The 25,105-nt window shown below is 38.0% G+C and overlaps 1 pseudogene; it reads left to right on the top strand.

The window, feature by feature from the left end:
- Window positions 1-13,806: 13,806 nt before the first annotated feature.
- LOC121825601 (heat shock protein HSP 90-beta pseudogene) lies at window positions 13,807-24,686 on the top strand (annotated as a pseudogene).
- The last annotated feature ends 419 nt before the right edge of the window (window positions 24,687-25,105 follow it).

Below are 25,105 nucleotides of genomic sequence, written 5' to 3'. Positions count from 1 at the left end.
TAAGCTACTGGATTCATTTCTTCCTAATTTGGTGCTTCAAGTACCAGTTTGTCTCCTGGAAATCTCCCGGACTGTTAGGTGTGTGACCAGAGGAACCACCCAGAAGCAGCCCAGACCTGCTTGCTGGCAGCCGGGCTTTCAGATTCCAGGCACTTTTCTCCAGGAGATTACTTTCACATTCATTTGCAGCTTTCCTCGGGCTTCCTCTTCTGGGGAGGTGAAGGCAGCCTCCTGCCCTCAAGACCTCTGTCGTGGCTCCAGAAAGCCAGTTCCTTTGAACAGGTCTGCACTTGCTTTCATGTCACTAATGGAGAGCTAGATTTCCTCACACTCTCAGATTCTTCTGAAAGGAGAGATGTCTGGCTCTCCTCTCAACACACTCCTTCTTTATCCAGGCTTCTTACACATATTCTTCTTCACATTTTCCTTTCATGATGTCCTCCCAAAAAAAAAAAAAAACCTTCTCCAATCACCTCACCTCAGTTGACACAGACCTTTCCCTTTCCTGAGCAATTGTCTTATGTAGGCAAGCAAAATGCACAATAAGGAAAAAGAGCCAAGTTAGAAGGCAGGCAAGCCTGGACTTGAATGCCAGCTCTTGAATTTACAATCTGGGTAATTTTACAGAAATTTCATCTCTCGAAGGCTCCCCCCATTGGTAAAGTGAATATACCCACCCATATTTCCTTCCTTCAAAGGGATTTATAAGGATTAAAAACTAAAATAAATAGCAAGCACACATATTTGCAGTTCTGTAAGTTAATTGTAAAGAATCATTGAGTTGTTTCGGAGAAACAGAGAGGCTAGTGGATTTGTAAAGCGGAACCAACTAGTGGAGAGAGACAAATTGAACTTCAGAAACCTAGTGACCATAGTCCTTGACCTTAACCTCTATACTATAATAATATATTGTATGTGAAAATGTAACAAGAAACACAGCAAATCATGAATTATGCAAAAGGATAAAGGGGTTCTCCCAATGTTTGTCCATAAAACAGAGTATAGTGTATGCCATAAGAATATAGATTTTGAAACAGAGAGAAAAATTCTAGCTAGACTCTGTATCTAGAACAAAGTCACTCTGCATCAGTTGTTTCCCCATCTGTAAAATGGGGATTGTTGTAGCACCATCCTTATCTAGTTGCTATGAGGCATAAATGGCATGCATACATACTGAGCAATGACAGCTAGCTTATTTCATCATTGATTATGATCCTCATGTGACATTTCCCTATATTTTTTAATATTGAAGCTTCTTTCTTCATTGGTGGGTCTCATGTCCACCAGTGCATGAAAAGCTTTAAGGGCCAAAATCATACCCTAAGCTTCTTAATTAGTCCTTGGCATAATGTTATTTCCACAAAATAATCTCATTTAACGGATTCCTAACCTCATTGAGCATATACTTGGTCCAGTTCTAGGTGAGGTGTTCAGAGTTGAGGTGCTCAAATGCATTATCTCTTTCAAGCCTTACAACTAAACTACTTTCTATGTTAGATAATAGATTTTGTGTTTCCAGGAACGAATTTCTGACTGAGAAATGAGACACATAGCTTATTAGGGACCAATTTTGACAGGGAAATAGAATTTCACATTGTTCCTATCCCCTTTATTGGCTAGGAGAAATGTAAGTTCCTCACCCTCTTTTTCAGAAAACCTTGACTCAGTGGCATTTTTTTCCAAATCACTCTGAATGTTTGTGCATGTGCGAGCCAGATTCTTCCTCCAGGGCTCAGCTGCAGGAATCACCTTGAGATTCTTTCCTCTGGAACCTTTACCCTTGGCTCTTTCTCTCTCTCTTTTGTTTTATTCATCATATTCAAACCTCAGAGGACATGTGAGGCATGCGATGCGGGACTGTGTGACAATAGTGGTTCTCTGTGTATGTAGGGCCAAAGAGGGAAAAATGCAAATTGTGAGTAAAGAAATTAACCCTGGAGCTTTATTTGAATGGCTGACAACTCATAATGCAGACATGTTGAACCATGTATCTGGTCTCATTATTTTCGTGATTGTGGCTTTATAATTGCTTCTGAGGAAAAGCAAGGAGATGAAAATTCAACACTGAAACACAACCAACAAACCCTGGTTGTGTGGAAAATGCACTGTAACAAAGAATTTACTTTCCCAGACAAAAGGATGAAAATAAGTGGGTTTGCTGCTATTGAATTTGAAGAAATTGAACTTGGCTTCTCTCTGTAGTTCAACTTTCTGGCAAATAATCTACAATGTAAATGTAGCAGAGTTTCTTTTACTGAACAAATAGTGGTGTGTTGTGAATAGGATATAAATTAAGGACACACTTTTCTCTCTAAGCCTACATGTAAGTAACTTCTCCTAACTCCCTCTGCACTACAGCTCTATTTTCACGTGTGGAATGAGATGCTTTGAAAGAAAGTCATGGAAACTGTCATCTGGTCCACCAGTGTTCGAACACTATGGGGGGAGGCAGTAATACTATGTGGCACTTTAATTGAGTTTAGGTTGATACCACAATTCAGGAATATCAATTTCTATTACCTCCATTAAGGCTAAACTATTGGATGTAGCAGTCTGAGGTAGAAAAGGTTGCAAGCCACACACTGTGTTAGGCCTGCTTAGAGAGTCACCTGCAGTTGTTTTAATCCTATCCCCAGAAAAATTGACAATTCAATAATCTAATTGGACCATTGCTGATTACCAAAACAGGCACCATTATTCAGTCCATGTGATCTGCTGGGCTCTCTAGTAGACATTTTGTTAGCTTGCTGCATTTAATCCTCACAAGAACCTTGCAAAGTACACGCGACATGACCTTAATTTTATAGATTTGTCAACTGGCAGTCAGGGGCATTAAGGAATTTACCCCCAGGTCACAAGCCTTCTAAATTATCCATCAAAGACCAGACATGGTCTGTTTGGATGTAAAATCTATGCCCTTTCAAGTGTGACGTGCTGTGAAGAAAGGAAATGATCACTTTCAGTAGGATTTCCTTGATTTCTTGACTGAGATTTTTACACTTTCCCCATAACGCAAGCTGCTGGCATGATTACCAATAGTAGATTTAATTTAATCAAAGAGTGATGGAAAATCCCTAGCTTTACCACTTCTTAGTTGTAGAATCCTGGATAAAATGGTCATTTGTCAGTCTTAATTCTTTCACCTCTAAAATGGGGCTATTAATTATGGTAGATAGTCTCAAATTCACGTACAGGTTTAATGATATCACAGATGTATCTGCCATATACTAAGCACTCGATAAACCTTAGCTGTGATTATTAGTGTACTCTATAACAGCTTATCATGTAAATTAAAGGAATTCTCTATCTTCTCCTTGACACACATGGCTTAGAAATACAATGCAAATGCAAGTGTAATATCTATCCTCTAGCATCCCTGCAAACTAAGTTCTAGCTGCAATGCTTACCAGCTTTAATAGGGCTTCAAACCCTCAAAGATCTACTACATCAGAGGAGAAAAGAAGCCTTAGAGAAAGAAAGATCTCAGAGTTTTAAACTGAACATGAGAGTTTTCTCCCCAAATATCCCAATTCACAGAATGAGTCCTTAGATGTATCTGCCTTAGGCATCTATTCACATTTCAGAATCTTTCCTTGTAGTCATGTTCCTTGAGAACCTAGTCATTAGGTCCTATCCCACACAGATGTTTCAAGTCTCCTTAACAATACCCCGTCTCATTGGTACTACAAAGATCTGCACTCTTTCAAATCCTTTTCGAAGAGCCAAATTCTAAAGTTAACATATTGCATTCACTATAAAAGCCAGATCCTTGGCCCTAACACTAAAATATTTAGTGTGCATGCACAACAAAGCTATACCTGTCATATATTTTTAATTACAATACTATTGTTTTTGCTATAAAGCAGTTGTACAGATTTTATTTCAACAAGGTGAGCAGAATCAAGGTTTAGAAAGAATGAGCCTCATTCCCTGGGTCAAACAGCTTAGAAACAAAACTGTGTTTTAAAAAATCCAAGAACAAACAAAAAAATTGATTTCGCTTTTGTTTTTGTTTAAGAGAGAGTGAGAGAGGGAACATGAAGTTGGGTAGGTAGGGAGGTGGGGAGGAACTGGGAGAAGTTGGTGGAAGGGAAGAATATGATCAAAATATATTGTATGCCCTAAAGGCAATAACACGGTGTACAAGCAGCAATGTGTCTCCTAAAGCAGCTTCCTAGGGGGAAAAAGAATATGATGAAAACTTGGTACTCCAAACACAAAAGAAAAACCAAATTGACGTATCAGGCAATTCTCAGACTCTCACTCTCTGCTTTAGCCTAAGAAAGTACTTCTAGTTGTTCCAATATACCATCTTTTGTCTTTCCTTCAGTCCTTCACTTGAACTATTAATTATTCCTAAAATATGCCAAATCTGCCACTTTACCTGTATTATGCTCATTTATCCTTCTTATCTCTCTAAAATGTCACTCTACCCAAAAGCTTTTCCTGGCCACCCCCTTCCACAGTGTGAAGTAGTAGATATTGCTATCAGTAAGCAAAAGGGATATAATTCAGAGCCTATATCATGTCACACTCTAGTATAATTGTCTACTTGCTTGTCCAATCATCCACAGGAAACAGGAAACTTACTGTAGATGAGAGAACTTATTTTCCTCCTTCCTTCCTTCCTTCCTTCCTTCCTTCCTTCCTTCCTTCCTTCCTTCCTTCCTTCCTTCCTTCCTTCCTTCTCTCCTCTTTTTTGTTTTGGTTTTGGAGACAGGGTTTCTCTCTGTAGCTCTGGCTGTCCTGGAACTCACTCTGTAGATAATACTGGCCTTGAACTCACAGAGTTCACTTCTGCCTCCCGAGTCCTGGGATTAAAGGCGTGAGCCACCACCATCCAGCTGACAATATATATCTTTTACGTAATCATGTCTCAAGGTCCAAAGCAGTGCTTAGTAAGTAAATAGTTGCTCAGTTGAACACAACTTCACTTGAAGTATGAGGGATAATAAAAAGTAAACTTATGATTGGGAAATAAAATTTCTTTGCAACATACATAGTATGAAGTAGTTTTTAAAATTAGCCATCCAAAGTGTAAGTTTCATAGTACAGTTATCATAATGTTTAGGGTTACTATTATATCTCTAACATATTTTACTATGTAGAGGTTATGATACGAAGCTAATCAATACTCACCGAATTCATCAATAAATGAAGCCAACTGTGATGATACACACTTGTAACCTCACTGCTTGGGACACTGAGGCAAGAGAAGGGCTATCAGTTCAAGGCCAGCTAGATCTACGCAGCAAAACACTATCTCAAATAAACAAAGTTTAATTAGTTAATTAATTATCAAGTGGAAATCTATTATTGTAGATAGTTTCTTCAGGAAAAGTTCATGTTCATAGAGCAAAGTGTTATCCATCAAAACACACGGCAAAATTTACCTCTTCCATGATGCTATCTCTAATTGCAGTTACCCTTTTTCCCACAAGCAAGAAGTTTTATATTATTCTGAACAAATAAAGAGGGAAAATCTATAAAATGTGAATATTTTACAAAATTTAGAACAAGTAGTCAATAGGGTGGATGACCAAATCAAGATTAACAGTGATTTCAATAAGCCAGGATAAAAAGCTTAAACCGAAAGGATTCAGCTCAACAGAAATATGCACTAACTCCAGCACTCAGCTTCAAAATATCAATTTCACAAGTACAGCATAGGGAGAGACCAGATTTGATGACCATTTGTGTGAAATGGACCTGGGGATTTTAGTTGGCCTCAAGATCAATATGAGCCAGCAGTGAGATGTCACTGTTAAAGATGCCAGTACAGTCGAAGTTTGCCCATTTCACAAAAAAGCAATCATCTGAAAATACCCCGTTTCAGTCCAACTACATCTCTGATGTTGTTTCCAATGTTTTAAGAAAAACATTTACAAAATATAATAGGTTCAGAAAAGATCAACTAAAATGGTAAGGAAATACAGAAAACACAGTTTATGTTAGGTAGCTGAAAGACCGAGAGGTCTTTTACGCTAAAAATTGTTTGATTAGATAATGTAACACTGTCTCTGGAAAAGGAAAAGGAAACAGAATGTATAGTGAAATATAGGGAAACTCTGAGAAGTCCCATATGCAGCAATACATGACTGAGTTCTTAAGGAAGTACAATTAAACTAGCCAGAGAAATACCACATGAGGGTGATTCTACAAACATTATTATTCTTGAAGTGCTCTAACAATTGGAGGGACTGCCTTGTAAAGCAGAAAGGCCCTTTGACCACTGGTAATATTTAAGCAAAACCTGCCTCCTTCTAGGACTATCAAAAAATAAATGGATTGTATAGTCAGATGTTAGAGAAGACAGCTTGTTACAGAGATGTGATTCTATGTCCTTCTACATCCTTGAATCCATAAATCAGCCAAGGAATCATATTCTTCTGGCAATTAACCTCAATATATTCATACAGTATTTAAGAACTCCATGACAGCAGAATCTGGCTAGTCTAGAGGAGAGATTATATGCCCATTTCTAATTAATCTCCAAATTTTATCTGTAAGAATATCTGTCTTGGCTATCTCAGGGGATGCTATTAAATGGAGAGGCTTACTGCATGTTTTAAGAGTTATTGCTCTATTGCTAAGGGAAGGCACCATGACCAAGACAACTCTTTTTAAAAAAAAAAGCATTTGATTGGGGCCTTGCTTACAATTTTAGAGGGTTAGTCCATGATCATCATGGTGGAAAACAGAGAGGCATGGGTACTGGATCAGTATTAGAGCTTTATTTACATCAAGATCTGCAGGTAGCAGACAGAGAGACAGGGTAGGGCATGGGCTTTTGAAATCTCAATGCCCAACACCCATTGACACACCTTCTTCAGAAAAGTCAAGCCTTTCTAATTCTTCCCAAACAGTTCCACTAACTGGGGACCAAGAATGCAAACATATGAGCCTATAAGGACCATTCTCATTCAAACCACCAGAGTTTCATAAACTATAAAGCACTGGATAGTACTCAACTCATTGGCCTATGACTAAATGGCAGACTACCTCTGTGGAAGATTTCTGCTTTCATCTGTGTTAGCAATGCCCCACTCCACCAGTCTCCACAGCACCCAAACAATATGTACTCCTCCAGGGGCTCAAGACATGTAACACCTTATCCTCTCCTTGCTTATAAATGTGAGTAAAAGGAATTTCTTAACAGTGCATTGAAAGAAAGGAAACCATTTGATGGTATAAAATTGGGGCTCCCTGTACAGCTCAGTAGCCTGTCTACCATCCTCAGAAATACTAGCAAGGGTCCATATTCCTTCCTACTATCACCATGCTGATCATGAGAGCCATCACAACATTAGAGAGTCTTCTTTTCCTCCGAAAATCTCTTAGGCTCTCCATTTCTTTCCTCTGGAGTTTAATAACGGAATTACTTTGGTTTTCTCCTGAAAACTATTTCTTGGAAAGACTATAAACTAGTTCCTAAACATTGATATATGCCTTATTCTTTTCTTTTTTTGGAAGTTATCCAATAATAAGGAACAAATGCTTTCTTATCCCAAAGGAATGAGGTTGTAAAGGACAGGCTTATCATTATTTGGGATATAGCTCTTTCTGGAATCCTTCACACAGTATCATAAAAGCAACATTGACATAGACTGACTACTCTGAAAATAAAATTCTCCCTATTCCACTCTTTGAACTCAGCCCTCTTCTAGTCTGTATCTAAGTATGCATGGTTAGCTACATAAGCTAGTCCTGGATTTTAAAATTTTAATAACTGAGAATACTGAGACACCATCCATCTGTAGACTGTGGTCTGAATACTGATAACAACAAGAGGACATGTGCCCCTTCGATTCTTCCTCCTTATGATTTCTGAGCAAAATATGGCACATATAGTTATTTGTTATGCAATTGAAATTTATACATTTGAAGCAATGTGACTCACTAATTCTAAAGCAACACAAATGTTTTAACCAATATAAAAAGGCAGTCTCTCCAAAATATTGTAGATTAAAAACATGTGCTAAAGCCCCTGGCAAAATTTTATATTTAGACAGTAATATAATTTAGACATTTTTTACAACCTTTTGACTTAAAAATTCATTCTTTATATTTAGTTTCTCCCTGTACTTGCTCTTGAAAAAGACAAGTGGATAATAGAAGAATAAATAAAATCAATGCAACCAATCAGCTATGTATCACAAATCATCTCCTTATACAGGTAGACACAGCCTTAAACTTGCATAGATTGCTCAAGATAAATTTATTAAAATGGTGTTTATAGTGACATCTGCTCTATTCAAAGAAAAGAATCATGTTTTTTATTAAGTTTGCCATAATATATATGGACTCCCATAGAAAAAATAGATTCCTTCTTGCTTCATAGTATATTCTAGCACTACAGAGAATCATCTTCCAGGTTCATAAGACCAATGCTCTAGCATCATCTCTGTTTCTACCAAGTTGTGGATTCCTTGGAAACCACTTTACCTCTCTAGGCTTCTCCTGATTCAACTGAAAACAAATGCAGTTTTACTAACCCAATTGCTCCTATGCTATGACCCATAGACATTAGTCTATGACAAAAAGTCAATGCTATCTAAACAAAAACAAGATGAAGAAACTATAACAAAATTTTCATTGAACTAAAATATTCAGGTTTTTAAAAAAATTCTCAATGTCTAGCATTTTTATATTGGACAAAAGTGTCCATTATTTTTTATATAGTGGTAATAGAAATATTAAATATTTGTTTATTAATTTCATTAGTGGCAAAAGAAAAAAAGTTGACAAGCCTATATTTTTTCTCATGTATTGATTTTTAATTTTTTTTGTTTTATTACAATTAAGGTAATGAACATGGAGAATGGTGACTATGATAGCTGTGGCCAATTGTCAAATGGAAGTCTGGAGTAGTGTGGGTGATGAGGTTCATGCCTGTGGAACACTGTAGGATTGTATTAGTCTCCCTAATTGAGGTACAAGAAACTGCCCACTGTGGGTGGCACCTTTCCCTGCCTGGGCCCTGGATAGTGTTAAGTGAAGAAGGGCATCTTATCAGAATATATATACACTCATTCATTGTTTGCTATTTTTTCACTGTGGACATAATGTGACTAACCACCTGAAACTCATGCTGCCACGGATTTCTCAAACCTTAAACTGTGAACTGAAATAGACCTTTACCTTTTAGTTATTGTGTCAGGGTATTTTATGACATTGACAGGAAGAAAACTAAGACTGTGGTTCAGGCCTATAATTCCAGCATTTGAGAAGCAGAGGCAAGTTTGGTCTACATAGCAATTTCCTGTCTAATAAATAAATAATATGAAAATTAACTTAGATGCTTTCTAAGATCTTTTCTAGCTCTCAAATTCCCAGGATTAGGCATCTTATAACTAGTTATTACCGAGATTTCCTCATTTTTAGAGTCAACATTCAAATATTTTATCTTAAGAACGGAACTGCTCTCTGAGCACTTATTCTAGAAGCCCTACAAATTGATAGGTACAATTAATCTGAAATGAAAAGTGGTAGGGGTGGGGAAGTTCGAGGAAAAGGAATGGGGTGGATTTTGTCAAAAACATATTATGTGCATGCATACAATTCTCAAACAATTGAAAAATATTCTAAAGTGTTTAATGAGTTTTCTTTAACCAAATCAATCCAGATTTTAATAAACTCCAGATACCTGCCTGAATGTTGGCTACCTCTCAAATTGAAAGATTCAACTATGGCTCATGACTCCTCTGTCTCTGTCTCTGTCTCTGTCTCTGTCTCTGTCTCTCTCTCTCTCTCTCTCTCTCTCTCTCTCTCTCTCACACACACACACACACACACACACACACACACACACACACACACACACACACACACACACGAAGGGACCCAGACAGAGGACGATTCTTCATTCCACATACCCAAAGATTTCAGGCTCTCAATAGTATATTATATATAAAATACAATTAAACAAGTCTCTCCTTTCTTAGTGCTAAACATTATCCAGTTTTTTAATATACTCACCTCGTCTTCATTACATTGGGAAAATCCCCCTTTTAATATATAATGGTATTACCACCTCATATAAATACAGTGTTTTACGGTTCTTAGAAATATTTTCAATGTTTTACTTCTTTTGCTTTCTTTATAGTGTTTTTGGTTTTCTTAATATTTCTTTTGCGTCCTGACCACAGTTTCTCATGCCTACTCTACCCCCAGTCCCTCCCCCTAACCTCCCCTTCCCTCACAGCCACTCCTCCTGCATTTCAATTCAGCAAAGGGCAAACCTCCCATGGATAGCAACAAAACATGACATATCAAGTTGCAGTAAGACTAAGTAACTTGCTTGTATTAAGGCTGGGCAAGGCAACCCAGTATGAGGAATAGGGTCCCAAAAGCCAGTAAAAGAGTCAGAGACAGCCCCTGATCCCACTTTTAGGAGTCCCGCAAGAAGACCAAACTACACAACTGTCACATATATGCAGAGGACCTAGGTCAGTCCCATGCAGGCTCCCTGGTTCTTGATTCAGTATCTATGAGCCCCTGTGCACCCAGGTTAGTTGATTCTGTGGATTTTCTCATGATGACCTTAACCTTCTGGCTCCTACAACCCCTTTTTCACCCTTCAGCAGGATTCCCTGAGCTCTACAGCTCTACTTAATGTTTGGTTGTGGATCTATATCTGTTTCCTTCAGTTACTGAATGAAGCCTCTCTGATGACAACTGGGCTAGGCACCAATCTATGAGTATAGCAGAGTATCATTAAGCATCGTTACTTTGACATTTTTTTCCTCCAGTCATGTTTGGTTCTACCCTAGGTCTCTAGGTCATCCAGCCTCAGGCAGAGTCAGAGGTGAGCTCACTCTTAATGCATGGGTCTCAGGTTGGAACAGTCATTGGTTGGTATAATTTTTTTTTAACTCTTTGGCTCTTTGTGGGGATGGGGGGTGCCACCCAGCTCCCAAATAAATACATGGAGGCTTATTCCTTTTTATAAATGCCTGGCCTTAGTTTGGCTTGTTTCTTGCCAGCTTTTCTTAAATTATCCTGTGTATCTTTCGCCTCTGGGCTTTTACCTTTTTCTGTTTTTGCATACCTTTCTTTACTTCTTACTCCATGGCTTGCTGTGTAGCTTGATGGCTGGCTCCTGGCGTCCTCTTTCCTCTTTTTCTCATTTTCTATCTTCTCTTCCCAGATTTCTCCTCCTATTTATTCTCTCTGCCAGCCAGCCCTGCCTATCCTTTCTTCTGCCTGGTTATTGGCTGTTCAGCTCTTTATTAGACTAATCGTGTGTTTTAGACGGGTAAAGTAACACAGCTTCACAGAGTTAAACAAACGCAACATAAAAGAATGCAACACATCTTTGCATCATTAAAAAAATGTTCTACAGCATAAACAAATGTAACACATCTTAAAATAACATTTCACAACAGATTGGCCACTCCCACAATCTCTGTGCCACCCTCACCTCAGCACATCCCATAGGCAGAACAAACTGTAGGTTGAAGCTTATGTGACTAGGTTGGTGTCCCAATCCCTCCACTGGAAGTCTTGCCTAGTCACAGAAGATGGCCTGTTCAGGCTATATAATGTTCACCATTGCTAGGAGTCTTAGCTGGGGTCATCCTTGTAAATCCTGGGAGTTTCCCTTGCCCCAGTTTCTACCTGACCCTGAAATGACTCCCTTTCCAGTGGTCCTGCTCAGTAATCTCCTCCTCCATCCCCACTTGCCCCCAGGCCACTCATAAAAATCTCTTCTATTTCCTCTTCCCAAATGTTGCCCCCACCTCCTTGAACCATGCTTGTTACTTAGCGTCTCAGGGTCTGTGGATTGTAGCATGGTTATCCTTTATTTTACAGCTAATATTCACGAACGTTGGGCGCCAGATGTAGCAGGAATCTTAAAAGTACTTATTAATAAAATCAAACCCGAGGCGAGTTATTGGGGTCCATGCTGGTAGATCAGAGAGACAGAACAAGCCACAGCTATCTCACCTCGCCGGATCCTCAGCTGGTCTTGTCTCCTCAGACTGGAGGCCTCTGAGTCCTCATCCGGAATGGGTCTCAGCTGAATTATTGCTCAAAAGCCTGAATGCTTAACCAGCCAAAATGTTTCTAGTTTCTGGTCCTCACACCTTATATACATTTATGCTTTCTACCATCACTCCCTAGGATTAAAGCCTTGCTTCCTGGGATTAAAGGCGTGTGTCACCATGCTTGGCTGTTTCCAATGTGGCCTTGAACTCACAGAGATCCAGAGGGATTTCTATCTCTGGAATGCTAGGATTAAAGGTGTGAGTGCCACCATTTTCTAGCCTTTGTATCTAGTGGCTGTCTGTTCTCTGACCCCAGATAAATTTATTAGAGTACACAATATTTTGGGGAACACAATACCACCACACACATTTATGTGCACACATATAATATATTTTTTAAAAGATATTACTCAATGCTCAGCCATCAATGGGAAATCTATACCATACACACATACACTCTCTCTCTCTCCTTAAAGCTCAGAGACCATCATGGAAAAAGGGACGGAAATATCGTAAGAGCTGGAGTTCAGGAAAGATTTAGGAACAAATGTATCTTCTAGAAATGACAAAACCACTGCAATCAAGGGTTCACAGCACCTGTGGTTGCCTACACAAGACTGACACAAGATCAAGTCAGTCAACACTCAAGCATGGATTAGTGAGAGGCCCATGAGCACAGACTCCAGGCTGAGGAGTTGTCAGTTAATGGATACTAGAAGGAGAGTTAGGTTTTTTTTTAAGAGTGTGGCTCCTGGTAGGTCAAGATCATGTTCCAGTGGGTGAACCCACACCCAGGAATATGGGCAATTGGCCATATTGGATGAGCACATTGGACTGAGTGGCTTGTTAAAAACAGTCAGAGACATGAAGTTGGAGGGCCATTGGGAGGATGATCTTGGAAGATTTAGGCAGAGGGACAGAGTAGTAAATATGATCAAAGCACATTGTATGTATGTATGTATGTATGAAATTATAAAAGAATTAATACAAATACTGCATTTAAATCTATGCCAATCAAACATTGATTGACTACACTAAAGACAATTCAAGTGTGGTTATGATGTTTTACCAATACTTCCTATACAGATAATTTCTATAAGTTATATGTAATTTGCCTCATAGCTGGAGGCAATGAGTTTTTCAAGTGAAAGGGGGTGTCAAAAATCTAAGTTGGGGCCTGAAGATATGGCATAGTGGTTAAGAACACTTGTTGCTCTCACAGGGGACTTGTATTAAATTCCTAGCACCCACATGATGGCTCAGAACCATCCATAACTATACTTCTTGGGGATCCAATGCCCTTGTCTGACCTCTGCAAGGCCTAGTCATGGTGCACACACATACTTATAGACAAAACACTCATACACATAAAATAAAATAATAAAAATTTAAAACATTTAATCTATATAGGTATTTTTGATAATAAAATCTATGTAAGAAAGAGGTTCTTTGCTATCCTGATTCAAAGACATTTGAAACAATGAGTTTTTTCTTCTGAGTGAAAGCCTTTAAACCCCAAATTGCACTTCAACATGGAAGCACTATTAGAGGAAGAATGGCTTTTATTAATTACTCTCTTTTAAGACATTGGATAGCATTGGAATATTCAGTGAGTTGTAAGTTTCCGTTCAACTAATTGTATCCTAATTCTTTTCATCTCCCTATTACACAGACAAGGAAAAGATCACCAGAACCTATGATAAGGTAGTCCCCACACAACAACAGAGTGCATGATGTTCAAAGTTCGACTGCTTAGCCACTGTAAGAGTATAGAAATAGAAGGTGGAATTCAGATTTGTACATTTGGGGTAGAGAAATGGCAGCTTCTAGTAATTATGCTAAGATAGAAGATATGAACTGCACCTATCTTCAGGTAAGCCAGCATGTTTGACCTTTTTAGCCATGAAGAAGAGTATCTGGGTAGTTAATTTAATCCCAGGCATTGCTCACCAGAAAGAGGCTTTGGTAATCTCTCTGCAGACAAAAAGAGAGTCCAAGTTGATGAAGTTGATGATTTCTGCCTGACTTGAGAAGAGGTCAGGTGATTGTTTAAGGATAACCAGATGTTCTCCAAGGAGAAGCCAAGGATGTCTGAATTTGTCTCTAATTTTAGGTTTATAATGTGTTTTAATTATGTAAAACCACTGATTAAGAAAGACAACTGTCACAGCACTGAATAAAAAGTATGTAAACAATTCAACTGCATTATTATATTACAAAGAGCATGTAGCAGGCAAAAACTTTCCACTGAAGATTCAATGATCTCAAGAGCAGAAAGCATTTATTTCTACCCCTCCCCAGGAACCCTCTCAAACAACTCACTCCACTATTGGTAAGGCAACCTATAGCAAAATACAAACAGCCCCTGCTGGTTGCTCAAGAACCATATCTATGGGTACAACTTAAATGCTACAGTTGGAAGCTCAGTCCTTCCTAAGCACCTTGTAAGAAATCAAAAGATGCAGTGAATCCGCAACGTGGGATCATCAATGTCTCACCCTCTCTCATGATATTTCCAAAAGAAATTTTTCTGAAAAAGGAGCCATCCTTGCTCGCTGGTGATGCAGTATCTACTTTCCTAGTAATCTCAGTGTACTCATAAAAGAAGCATGTCAGTAGACTTCATTAGAATATCTACTCTGCCAGAAAAGGGCACTTGACTAACCAGTTATCACTTAGAATCATTTCAAAGTTGGGCAGCAAACAGTTGGACTCTGTTTGAAGAGCTTCAACTAAGTTAGAAGCGGTTATCCCAGATTCCTCTGGGAGAGAGCAGTTTCCTTGTTTGGTAACATCAAATAATTATGTTGCTCAAAGCCAACACAACTTGAGAATATAGAAAACTGCACCTAGATCTGAAAGCCTAGTAAAAATCCCCAGTTCTGTGCTATGAAGAGGATTATTGGCAAAGAGAATCCTTAAATTACCCTCATAGCATGTGTCTCCTCGGCAAAGCACCAAATGGCCCTTTCTTCACTAGCCAAACTAATGGAGAAAGAATACATCCACAGATGGCAACAAGACCTGTATTGAGCCAACCATTATAATCTTCTCTTTCACCAACGCTTTTACCATACATCAAGCAGCTATCAAAGTACCAGAAAAATACCCAGAAGGCACACAGCAGAAGGGAGGTGTGGTCTGGCTAGTCAAAATCTGGATGGTTATTCCTGAGTAATTAAAAGCTGGCTTAAACATCAGTCGTTCATAACCTTACATATAAGGCCAGTTCCTGAATAACTTTATGCTGCTTGTTGATTCTCCCCCTAACTACTATAATTATTGAGTAATCTGATGCTATACCAAGATGATAAAATTTCTGATAAATGCAACATTAGTATATTACTTCTCTGTTTGTATTTTCAAAGAGTATTTCAGCTGATAACATTCCTTCTAAGATATCAGAAAGGAGGTAACCTGGTCAGGGTTAAGATTTAAAATCTCCTGAACAGACATTAGAATTCTACATTTTTCAGTATTTCTCCTGCTTTCCTTGAGAAATTTCCTTTATTGCCATATTTTCTTTCCACTGCAGTGAATGACTGGACCTAAATGACTGTACTTCAGGTACTAACAGTCTAAGTCAATTTTGGTCAGAAGAAATTCTATCTACGTGGCTATCCCTGTTCACAAGTACATAGTGCCTGACACAGACACATCTTAAATAAAGGCAAAAAAAAGCAGCATCTCATAGTAGGTTAAGAGCATGAGATTATGTGTTAGATGGTACCCAGTTTGGATGCTACTGTTATTGCTTTTAATTGTATAATGTTGTAAAAGGCAATTCACCTTTCTGTTCATCTGATTGATTGTTTTATCTGTAAAAATGGGTATGTGTGTGTATGTATATATATATATTGTTTGTGATATTTTCCATTTATGGTGCCTACTATTGGAATGTTATCCCATTGTAAGCTGGTGTGTGTAGGTATATGGATGTGGATGTGCATAGTGTTAGGCAGAATAATGATCCCTGGTAAAAATTTCTCTAAACTCTGAAACTTAAGAATATATTACCTAAGCCGGGCAGTGGTGGCGCATGCCTTTAATCCCAGCACTAGGAGGCAGAGGTAGGTGGATATCTGTGAGTTTGAGGCCAGCCTGGGCTACAGAGTGAGTTTCAGGAAAGGCACAAAGCTACACAGAGAAACCTTGTCTCGAAAAAACAACAACAACAAAAAAGAATATATTACCTAATGTGATAAGAATAATTTAGCAGATGTGATTTAAGCTAAATAATTCAACATGTGGAGATTATTCCAGGTTTTCTAGGTGGAAGTTAATATTATCATGGGAGTCTCTGAAGGTGGAAGACCAAAGAAAAATAAAAACAACTACAAAAGAATAGCCAGATAAATGCATTATTCCAGGTTTCTAGTTGGAGAAAGGAGGTCATAAATCAAGAAAAATTCATCTTCTTGAATTTAAGAGGTTAAAAAAGGTTATAATTTGATTCTTCCCTAAATCATTACCATGGGAACACAATCCTGCCAACACCTTATTCTTGGCCCAAAGAGACACATTTTACATAAACAGATATACAAATACTGGATGATGTTCACAAAAATTTAATGAGAACAAATTTGTCTCTAGTTGGTATGATTACAGATATGTATTTAGTGGTTTTAGTTGTTTGTTGTCTTTCAATTATTAAATGTTTCAGTGACACATAACAGTATATGTAAAGACAAACTATATATATATATATATATATATATATATATATACACATATATGTATACTATATGCATAAGTCAACAATTCCTATATATAGTTCCTGAATCCCCTTGCCAAACTTCTTCCAATTCTCTTAACCCCGAGCTATCTAGTCTTTATTTTAGACTTTAATACGACCATGTATTGTTTTAAAAATTCACTACATAGGTATGCAGTATAATCCAAAAAGGATATTTAGTATTCCTGATGCTTTTATTTTGATATAGATGACATTATATTCTATATACTACCTTAACATCTGCTTTGTTATTTATATTTTAAATATTTGTTTTTTCCATATTTATTTCTAGTGACATTTCAATTTCAATTTTTCTTATTAAGAAAAATTTTTATTCACTTAACATACCAATCAAAGATCCCCCTCTTCCCTTCTCCTGCCCCTCCAGCCTCTCCTCCCAACCCATCTCCCATTCCCTCCTACAAGGTAAGATCTCCCATGCAGAGGTACAATTGGTAGAGGCAGATCCAAGCTCCTCCCTCTGCCCCAAGGCTATACAAGGTGTCCCATCATAGGTAGTGGGCTCCATAATTCCTGCTCATGCACCAGGGGTGGATTCTGATCCTACTGCCAGGGGTCCCCTTAAACAGATCAAGTTACACAACTGTCTCATTATGCAGAAAGTCTAGTCCAGTCCCATGCAGGCTCCACAGCGGTTGATCTAAATTTCATGAGTTCCCACTAGATTGATTTGGTTGTCTCTGCTGGTTTCCCCACCATGATCTTGATGCCCTTGCTCATAGAATCCCTCTTCTCTGTCTTCAACAGGACTCCTGGAGCTCAGTCTGGTGTTTGACTGTGGATCTCTACATTTGCTTCCACCAGTTACTGGAGAAAGACTCTATGATGACAGTTAGGGTATTCACCAATCTGATTACTGGAGTAAGCTAGTTTGGCACCCTCTCCACTATTGCTAGTAGTCTAAGCTGTGTTCATCCTTGGGGATTTCCTGGGAACTTCACTAGCACCAGGTTTCTCCTTATCCCCATGATGTCTCCCTCTATCATGGTATCTCTTTCATTGCTCTCCCACTCCATCCCTGTTCCAGCTCGACCATCCCATTCCCTTATGTTCTCATTCCCCCATTCCCTACCCTCACTTGTCCAGCCCTCACCCCCAATTTACTCATGGATATCTCATCTATTTCCCCTTCCCAGGGCAATCAATGAGTCCCTCTTTGGGTACTCCTTAGTAGCTAGCTTCTCTGGAGCTGTGGGTTGTAGTCTGGTTATCCTTTACTTTACATTTAGTATCCATTTATGAGTGAGTACATAACATATTTGTCTTTCTGAATCTGGGTTACCTCACTCGGCATTATATTTTCTAATTCTAGTACAGTGACCACACTACAGCATTACGGAACTATATCAGGATTGATTTGATTATTCTTTTCTTTACAAGTGCATTTGGAATAGTTCTGCTATTTTGAGGTAAAACAATATTTCAGTGAACAACCTACAGAGATAGATACCTAATGCTTTTCTGAAGAAGTTTCTTTTAGATTTAGAATAAAACATGAACTTCTTAAATCACAGAGCCTATGAATCATTAGTAGGTGTATCAATTCTCTATCATCACTATGATAAAGTATCATGATCAAGGTAACTTAAAGAAGTAAGAGTTTATTTGGGCTTATAGTTTCAGAGCAATAGTCTTCAATGGCAGAGGAGGCATGACATCAGATGACCAGAGCAGAAAGCTAACACATGTCCATTCAGACATAACAAGCAGACAATGCAAAGTGAAAGTTAGGCATGGCTATAAACTGTCAAAGCCTGCTCCCATGACATACTTCCTCCAGCAAGGCCCTATCTCTTAAAAGTTCCATAACCTCCTCCCAAACAGTGCCACCTCCCTGGACCAAGTATTCAAATACATGAGCCTATGGGGGACATTTCTCATTCAAAAAACCACACTGTGTTCTATCAAATTATATTGTGCTGTTGTTTTAATTTGAGAATAGGATCTTGCTATGTAACCCAGGCTGGCTTGAAATTTCTATACACTCCCAGGCTATCCTGTATTTAATCACCATAATATTTAGGTGTATCTACTTAGTATACTTTTGTTAAGTATCATTAAAATAGGACAAACACATAGGTGATTTATATTTTAAATTTTAAATTTTTATAAATGAATTACTGATGTAAAAACTGGAGTTTTCTAACATAAAAACAATGATAAAACTATGCTTACCCCAGAAATATCCATTCAACAATCTCAAATTGTTAATGATGTCTCTGTAATCAACTGCATAATTCAATATCCTTCTGAAAGATACATGGAAACTACTTCTTATTATACTATATGTATAGAAAATGTATGCACATTTACTCAAACTGTATGATATAATTTAGATTCTTAAGATGGCAAATTCAATGCTTTCTGATTACAAGAACATTTTTAGACGGGCTCCAGGGGCTATACAGAGTAAGTAGCTAATCATGGAAGAGAATTCCAGACTTCTCGTATCTCTTCAGTGGTGAGACCAAAGTACAAAGTCACTAGAGATAGGTACCATACACCAGCAGGAATGAGAGAATCGGGGTGTCATTAACCCTGTTGCCCTTTGGAGCTAGAATAGACACTTCAGCAGCCATTACCACACACAAGTTCAGAATCTGCCTCCTTCAGACACTTGCTATAACCCCAATCACTCAGTGAAGAGTTGCCCAAAGTGAAATAGAACCCAGCAATCACCATGCTTTATGGAGTAAATATTTACTAGATATCACAGATTCTACCTATATCTAGAGTATCTAAATCATATAAGTGTGCTCCAACTTCCAATTCTCCCTTTGTTTCTCAAATATATAAACATCTTTTGGGCCTTTAAGAGTTATATCATACATTTAATAGGCTGTTTCTTATAATTTACTTAACACATATTCAACCTTTCTAGTGAACACTCACAGCATCTAGTTCATATGAAGTCCTTCAATATTTCTTTTTAAATGAAAACTTAAAATTTGTTTTAAAAGAAGGACCAAATGAAAATATGAGTAAATTTTAAAAATTATACTGGAGTGGAAGAGGCTGTTAAAATGGGAATATAAAACTCAGAATCTATGAATAAATATTTGATAAATTTGGCTACATAAAAATTTAAACCCTTTATATGGCAAAAAATACTACTAAAATGCAGAAGACAAATGACAGAGTAAAAATATTTATTTTACATTTAAGAGAAAAATAAATTCTTTCATATTTAAAGAGCTATTAAAATTCAGTGAGAAAATGAAGTAAATAGTAAATGAGTAGAAGGCAGACTAAGAAACTGAAATCTCCAATAAACACGCATGCATATTCAAACTCACTTACACTTAAATACAAAATAAAACAATAAGATACCATTTCCATTTATCAGATTGATAAAGATTATGACAGTATTAAAACTTTAAAATCAAGGTATTAGTATATATGTGTGCATAAATATTATATGTTCATAGAAAGTTTCTAAAAATGATACATAGGAATCTTAACAGTCAATCCTTACTAGAGTAAGTGATAAGAAACCATGACCAAAAGCAACTTGAGAAAGTATTACTTGGCTTACACTTTCAGGTCATAGTCTATCATTGAGGAAATTCAGGGCAGGAACTCAAAAACCTTGAAGCACAAACCGTAGAGGAACACTGATTGCCAGTTCACTCACAGGCCCAGGTTTAGCTTACTTTCTTATAGAGCCTAGTGTGGTGATATATTTTGTACCCTAATAAACTTACCTGAGGATCAGAAGACAGAGCCACTCACTAGATTAGATATAGAGGTCAGGCAGTGGTGGCACACACCCTTAATCCTATCACTTGGGAGGCAGAGATCCAGATGGATCTCTGTGAGTTCAAGGCCACACTGGAAACAGAGCCAAGCAGTGGTGGCACACACCTTTAATCCCAATACTGGGAAGCACATGCCTTTAATCCTGGGAAGTTATGTCTGGGCAGAGAAAGGTATATGTCATGAAGGAACAGGAACTCACTCTCTTTAGACTGAGGATTTCATAGAGGTAAGAACTAGTGGCTGGCTGTTCTGCTTCTCTAAACTTTCAGCTTTCACCCTGATATCTGGCTCTGGATTTTTTTTATTAAAAGACCATCTAAGATTCAAACAACAGCCTAGGACCACCTAAGGGTGATGATGCCCACAGCAGGCTGGCTCTTTCTGCATCAATTAATAAGCAAGACAGTTCCCCACAGACATGTGCACAGGCCAATCTGATCTAGTCAGTTTCTCAACTGAGATTCTCCTATCAAACTACTGTAAACAGTGTCACTCTCACAATACTGAAACATCACCCTTTGCCTTATTTTTACAATTCAATTTTTAAACATGAGTAAAAAATACATTTTAAATGCAAAAGGAGAGTTAATAATAAGAACAAAAATAGTAAGAAAAAATGACAAGGAAAGAAGAGTCTGTAAGGGTAGGTGTAAGAGCAATAGAACACATGATATATGAAAGTATAAAGGGAAATATTGGAGACAAAGGTGTGGGAGGCCTACCCATTTCTCTGTGGGAGGCCTGCTCCCACTTTTCCCCCAGTATACCCTTGAGGAGGGAGGAGGGAGAAATATTTAGATAGAAAGATAGAGGGGAGAGAAACAGATAAAAACACAGGATAGCCTTGGGAGGACCTGGATCAATATCCACCAGCCCCTTCTGTCTCTTCTAAAGGCTTTTTATAGGAATGCCAAGGGGTGGAGCAAAAGACTTTCCCCAGAACTGCCAAATGTAGACTTTTCCAATCAGCTGATAACCACACATGTGATCAAGCCATCCTCTAATGCAGCCCTGCTGGGTAAAGCAAGTTCAGCTCTCACTAGGAAATCTTTGTGGGCCTCCACACAGAAGTGCACACCAGGGATGGAGAAGGGAGTAGAGAAATGGGGAGGTGCAGAGAGCCAACCAAACATGAGCGTTATGAAAATGCCACAAGAAAACTTGTTATTTTGTAAAATAACTAAAATAAATAAATAAAATTTTATGAGACAATAAACAAACTTTCTTCCTTTCTACTATATATGATAATATTATAGTTTATTTGAAATACTGAAAATGGTATTGACAAATCCTGATATAAGGTGCTTTTACTTTTGTTCAATTAAAACATTTTTAAATTTCTAAAAATTAAAAAGGAATAAATGCCTGAAGAAATGGGACTCTCCTGCATGAATTTAGTGAGTGTGAAGCAAAAAAGAAAGGAAAGGGAACTGATAAGATCCAGGGCCATTTCAAGCTGTAGTTTTTTCACTGCCCCCAGAGATACTGTCCATATAGAGATGAGGAAAAAGTGGCTGTGAGGCCATAGGCTCCTCAGTGTGGAGACATGGTAACTAATTATCCATTTTTATTTTTATGCTGAAACAGTTGCCACATTACATTCTGCACTGTAATACTCTGGGTTAATTTGACAATTTTCATTTTCATACCCATTAATCGTAATTGCACTTTAACTTTTAATCCTTTTTTGAGGACTACAGGTGGAAAGCATTATCATTAACTGGTTACCAAGTAAACAAACATTTAGAAAAGGTTTATTAATATAAAATGAAAGAAAACAGACATCTGCTAGAAAAAAAAATACGTTTTAAGAGACTCTGACAGGGTTAAGTCTCTTTTTCTTTCAACTACATTTGTAAATTCTTAATCTCCATCCAAATGCTGAGATATTACCCCAAAGACACTGCCCACTTGTTTCAATAAGGTTTATAGCATACAGGTTGAAAACAAAGAGGAAATTTGTGTCATCATGCTGGTTCATACCCCCAGCCTCTATGACTTTGTGGCAATTTGCACTTCAGAATATTACTTAATTTCCCTGAATTCCAACCTCCCTTTCATTATCTATAAAATGGAAACCATGAAAAGATCAACAAAGTCTGTTAGAAAAATCAAACAAGGTGATTAACACACAAAGTACTTAATGCAGTCTCTGGAACATAGTAAATAATCTATAAGGGTGAATAATCAATTCTGTTTCAAAGGCCGAGAACTATATTAATATCATGTGATATTAATTAATTAATATCTCCTCTCTCATAAGGCAGCTGAGGAGAAGATCATGCAAGTTCCAAGCTCCAGTTACTAAAATCCTATATTGTTTATTGGCAAGTATTCATCTAGCTTCACCATAAAAACATTTTTTTTAAAGGTGCAGCAACTAAGCACCAAGGCATGAAACATTTCTTGGCAATAGTCCATCCAGTAAGGGAACAGTTTTTTCACAGCATAAAATTTGTATTGATTATTTGAGAATTTTTCATGATACACCCTGATCATACTCACTTCCCAGTCCTCTCAGGTCCACCGCCCACACTGGAGCCCTCTCCCTGCAAAAAAGAAAAAAAAAATGCATCAAGTACAAAATGTGTTGGAGCATAATCAACCTTCCAGTGACCAGCCCCCTTAAGAAGATTGAGTCCTTCCCCACCCCACCCCCCCTTAAAAGGTGATAGCAGGCAGGGAAAGAAAACCAAGTCTTTGGGGAAAAAAACCAAGTCTTTAATGAGGTTGAATAGTCCCAAAGCAACAACATTAATTATTTTCATAATATATATTCTCACAACAAGCTGCTCATTACATTTCTATACTTTTATGAAAGGAAAACTGGAACTGCTTGATTTTGTTGATATTTTATGGACTAGGAAGACAGCCAGGCAGTCCCTGTAGCAGAGGAGAAGGTCTGTCTTTCCACAGGTGTTCCCAAGAAGAACAACAATCAAGTGGCTTAAAAATAGAAGACAACTGTATCTGCTGGTGCCAGAGGTGACAATGGAGGAGAAGTCGGGAATAGCTACACCAGCTGATAATCCAACTCAGAAGTACTTTCAGCCATTATAAATAGCAAAAGGAGGACAAGTCAAAAATTTCATAGAAGAATAGTGTTAGGTTCTTGAAAGTGCAGCCAAGTGCTTCATGTGAGTCAAACATAGTCCTAACTCACCCTGTTCTGTACTTCTTTGGCATTTTTCCTTCAATATGCCTGAGCAAGAGCCCCCATGAAGAAAAGATAGAGATTTTCTTTGCCATTCTAGGAGAAATCATCCTTTCAAGCAGAAACATCTCAACTTGTGTTCCTCGTCATCAATACTTTCTATTTGAACAAGGAATTTTTCCTCTAGGGGTTTATCTCTAATCTTTCCAGTGCCTCAATCAAGATTCGCTATGACAGCATGACAGATACTTTCAAGTTGGGCAGTGGTAGAGATCTGGACATTGACAATATCCACAGCCCTCAGGAGCACATGCTGACTTTGGTGGACATTGGCATTGGCATGACCAAGGCTGATCGCATAAATAACTTAGGAACCATTTCCAAGCGTGGCACAAAAATGTTCATGGAGAATCTCCAGGATGGTGCAGACATGTCCATGATTTGGGTTGCATTCTCCTCTACCTATCTGGTGACACAGAAAGTGGTTGTGAATGCAGACCACAGTGAGCCTATCGGCCAGGGTACAAAAATTATCCATCATGTCAAATAATACCAGGCAGAATTCCTAGATGATATGAGGGTCAAGGGAGTGGTGAAGCAGCACTCATAGTTCATAGGCTATCCCATCATTCTTTATTTGGAGAAGGAAAGAGAGGAGACCAGTGTTGATAAGGCAGTTGAAGAGAAAGATGGGAAGGGGCAGAAAGACAAGAATTAGGGGAAGCCTAGTATTGAAAATATGGGAGCAGATGAGGAAGGTGGAAAAGAAAAAATATATATGAAAGAGAAAACCAAGAGTATTAAGAAGTAATACATTGATCAGGAAGAAATGGATAAAACCAAGCACATTTGGACCGGAAATCCTGATGACTTCATTCAAAATGAATATGGTGAATTCCATAAGAGCATCACCAACAAACAGGAAGACCACTTGGAAAATAATTTTCCCATGGCTTTCCCAGAAGCCTTGCCTGACCCTGACCCACCTGGCTCTCTGCCTAGTGTTTTTCTTCTATCCTGTCCTTGATGTCTTATTGCAGGAATAGCCTCTCCCTCATAGAACAGAAGGTTTGAATGTTGTGTATGGGGGGGAGGGGTTGCTTTGTTCTGAAATTAAAATATACAAAATAAAGGAGATGCACATTTTTTAAATGCAGTAAGTATTACTTGAGGGTAGATCTTTATTAAAATGTAACTTCTTGGGTCCTTCTATATTCACATATCTTCATTTCTATCAAGCCTCCTGTGTTATTCTCTGAAGATTAAGATATGGTGCTGAGCCTTTAAAAGTGTACTTCATTTTATAAAATAATCTTCAGCTAACAGATAATTTCCAGTCACAGGATAACTAAGAAGCAGTGCATATCTGAAAGGTTTATGGTGAATAAGCATGAGTCTGAAATCAGGCAAACCTGTGTAGAAAATACTAACTATATCTAAACATAT

The sequence above is a fragment of the Peromyscus maniculatus genome, chromosome X (genome assembly GCF_049852395.1).
Source record: "Peromyscus maniculatus bairdii isolate BWxNUB_F1_BW_parent chromosome X, HU_Pman_BW_mat_3.1, whole genome shotgun sequence".
Taxonomy (NCBI): Eukaryota; Metazoa; Chordata; class Mammalia; order Rodentia; family Cricetidae; genus Peromyscus; species Peromyscus maniculatus.
This window is presented reverse-complemented; position numbering and strand designations above follow the sequence as displayed.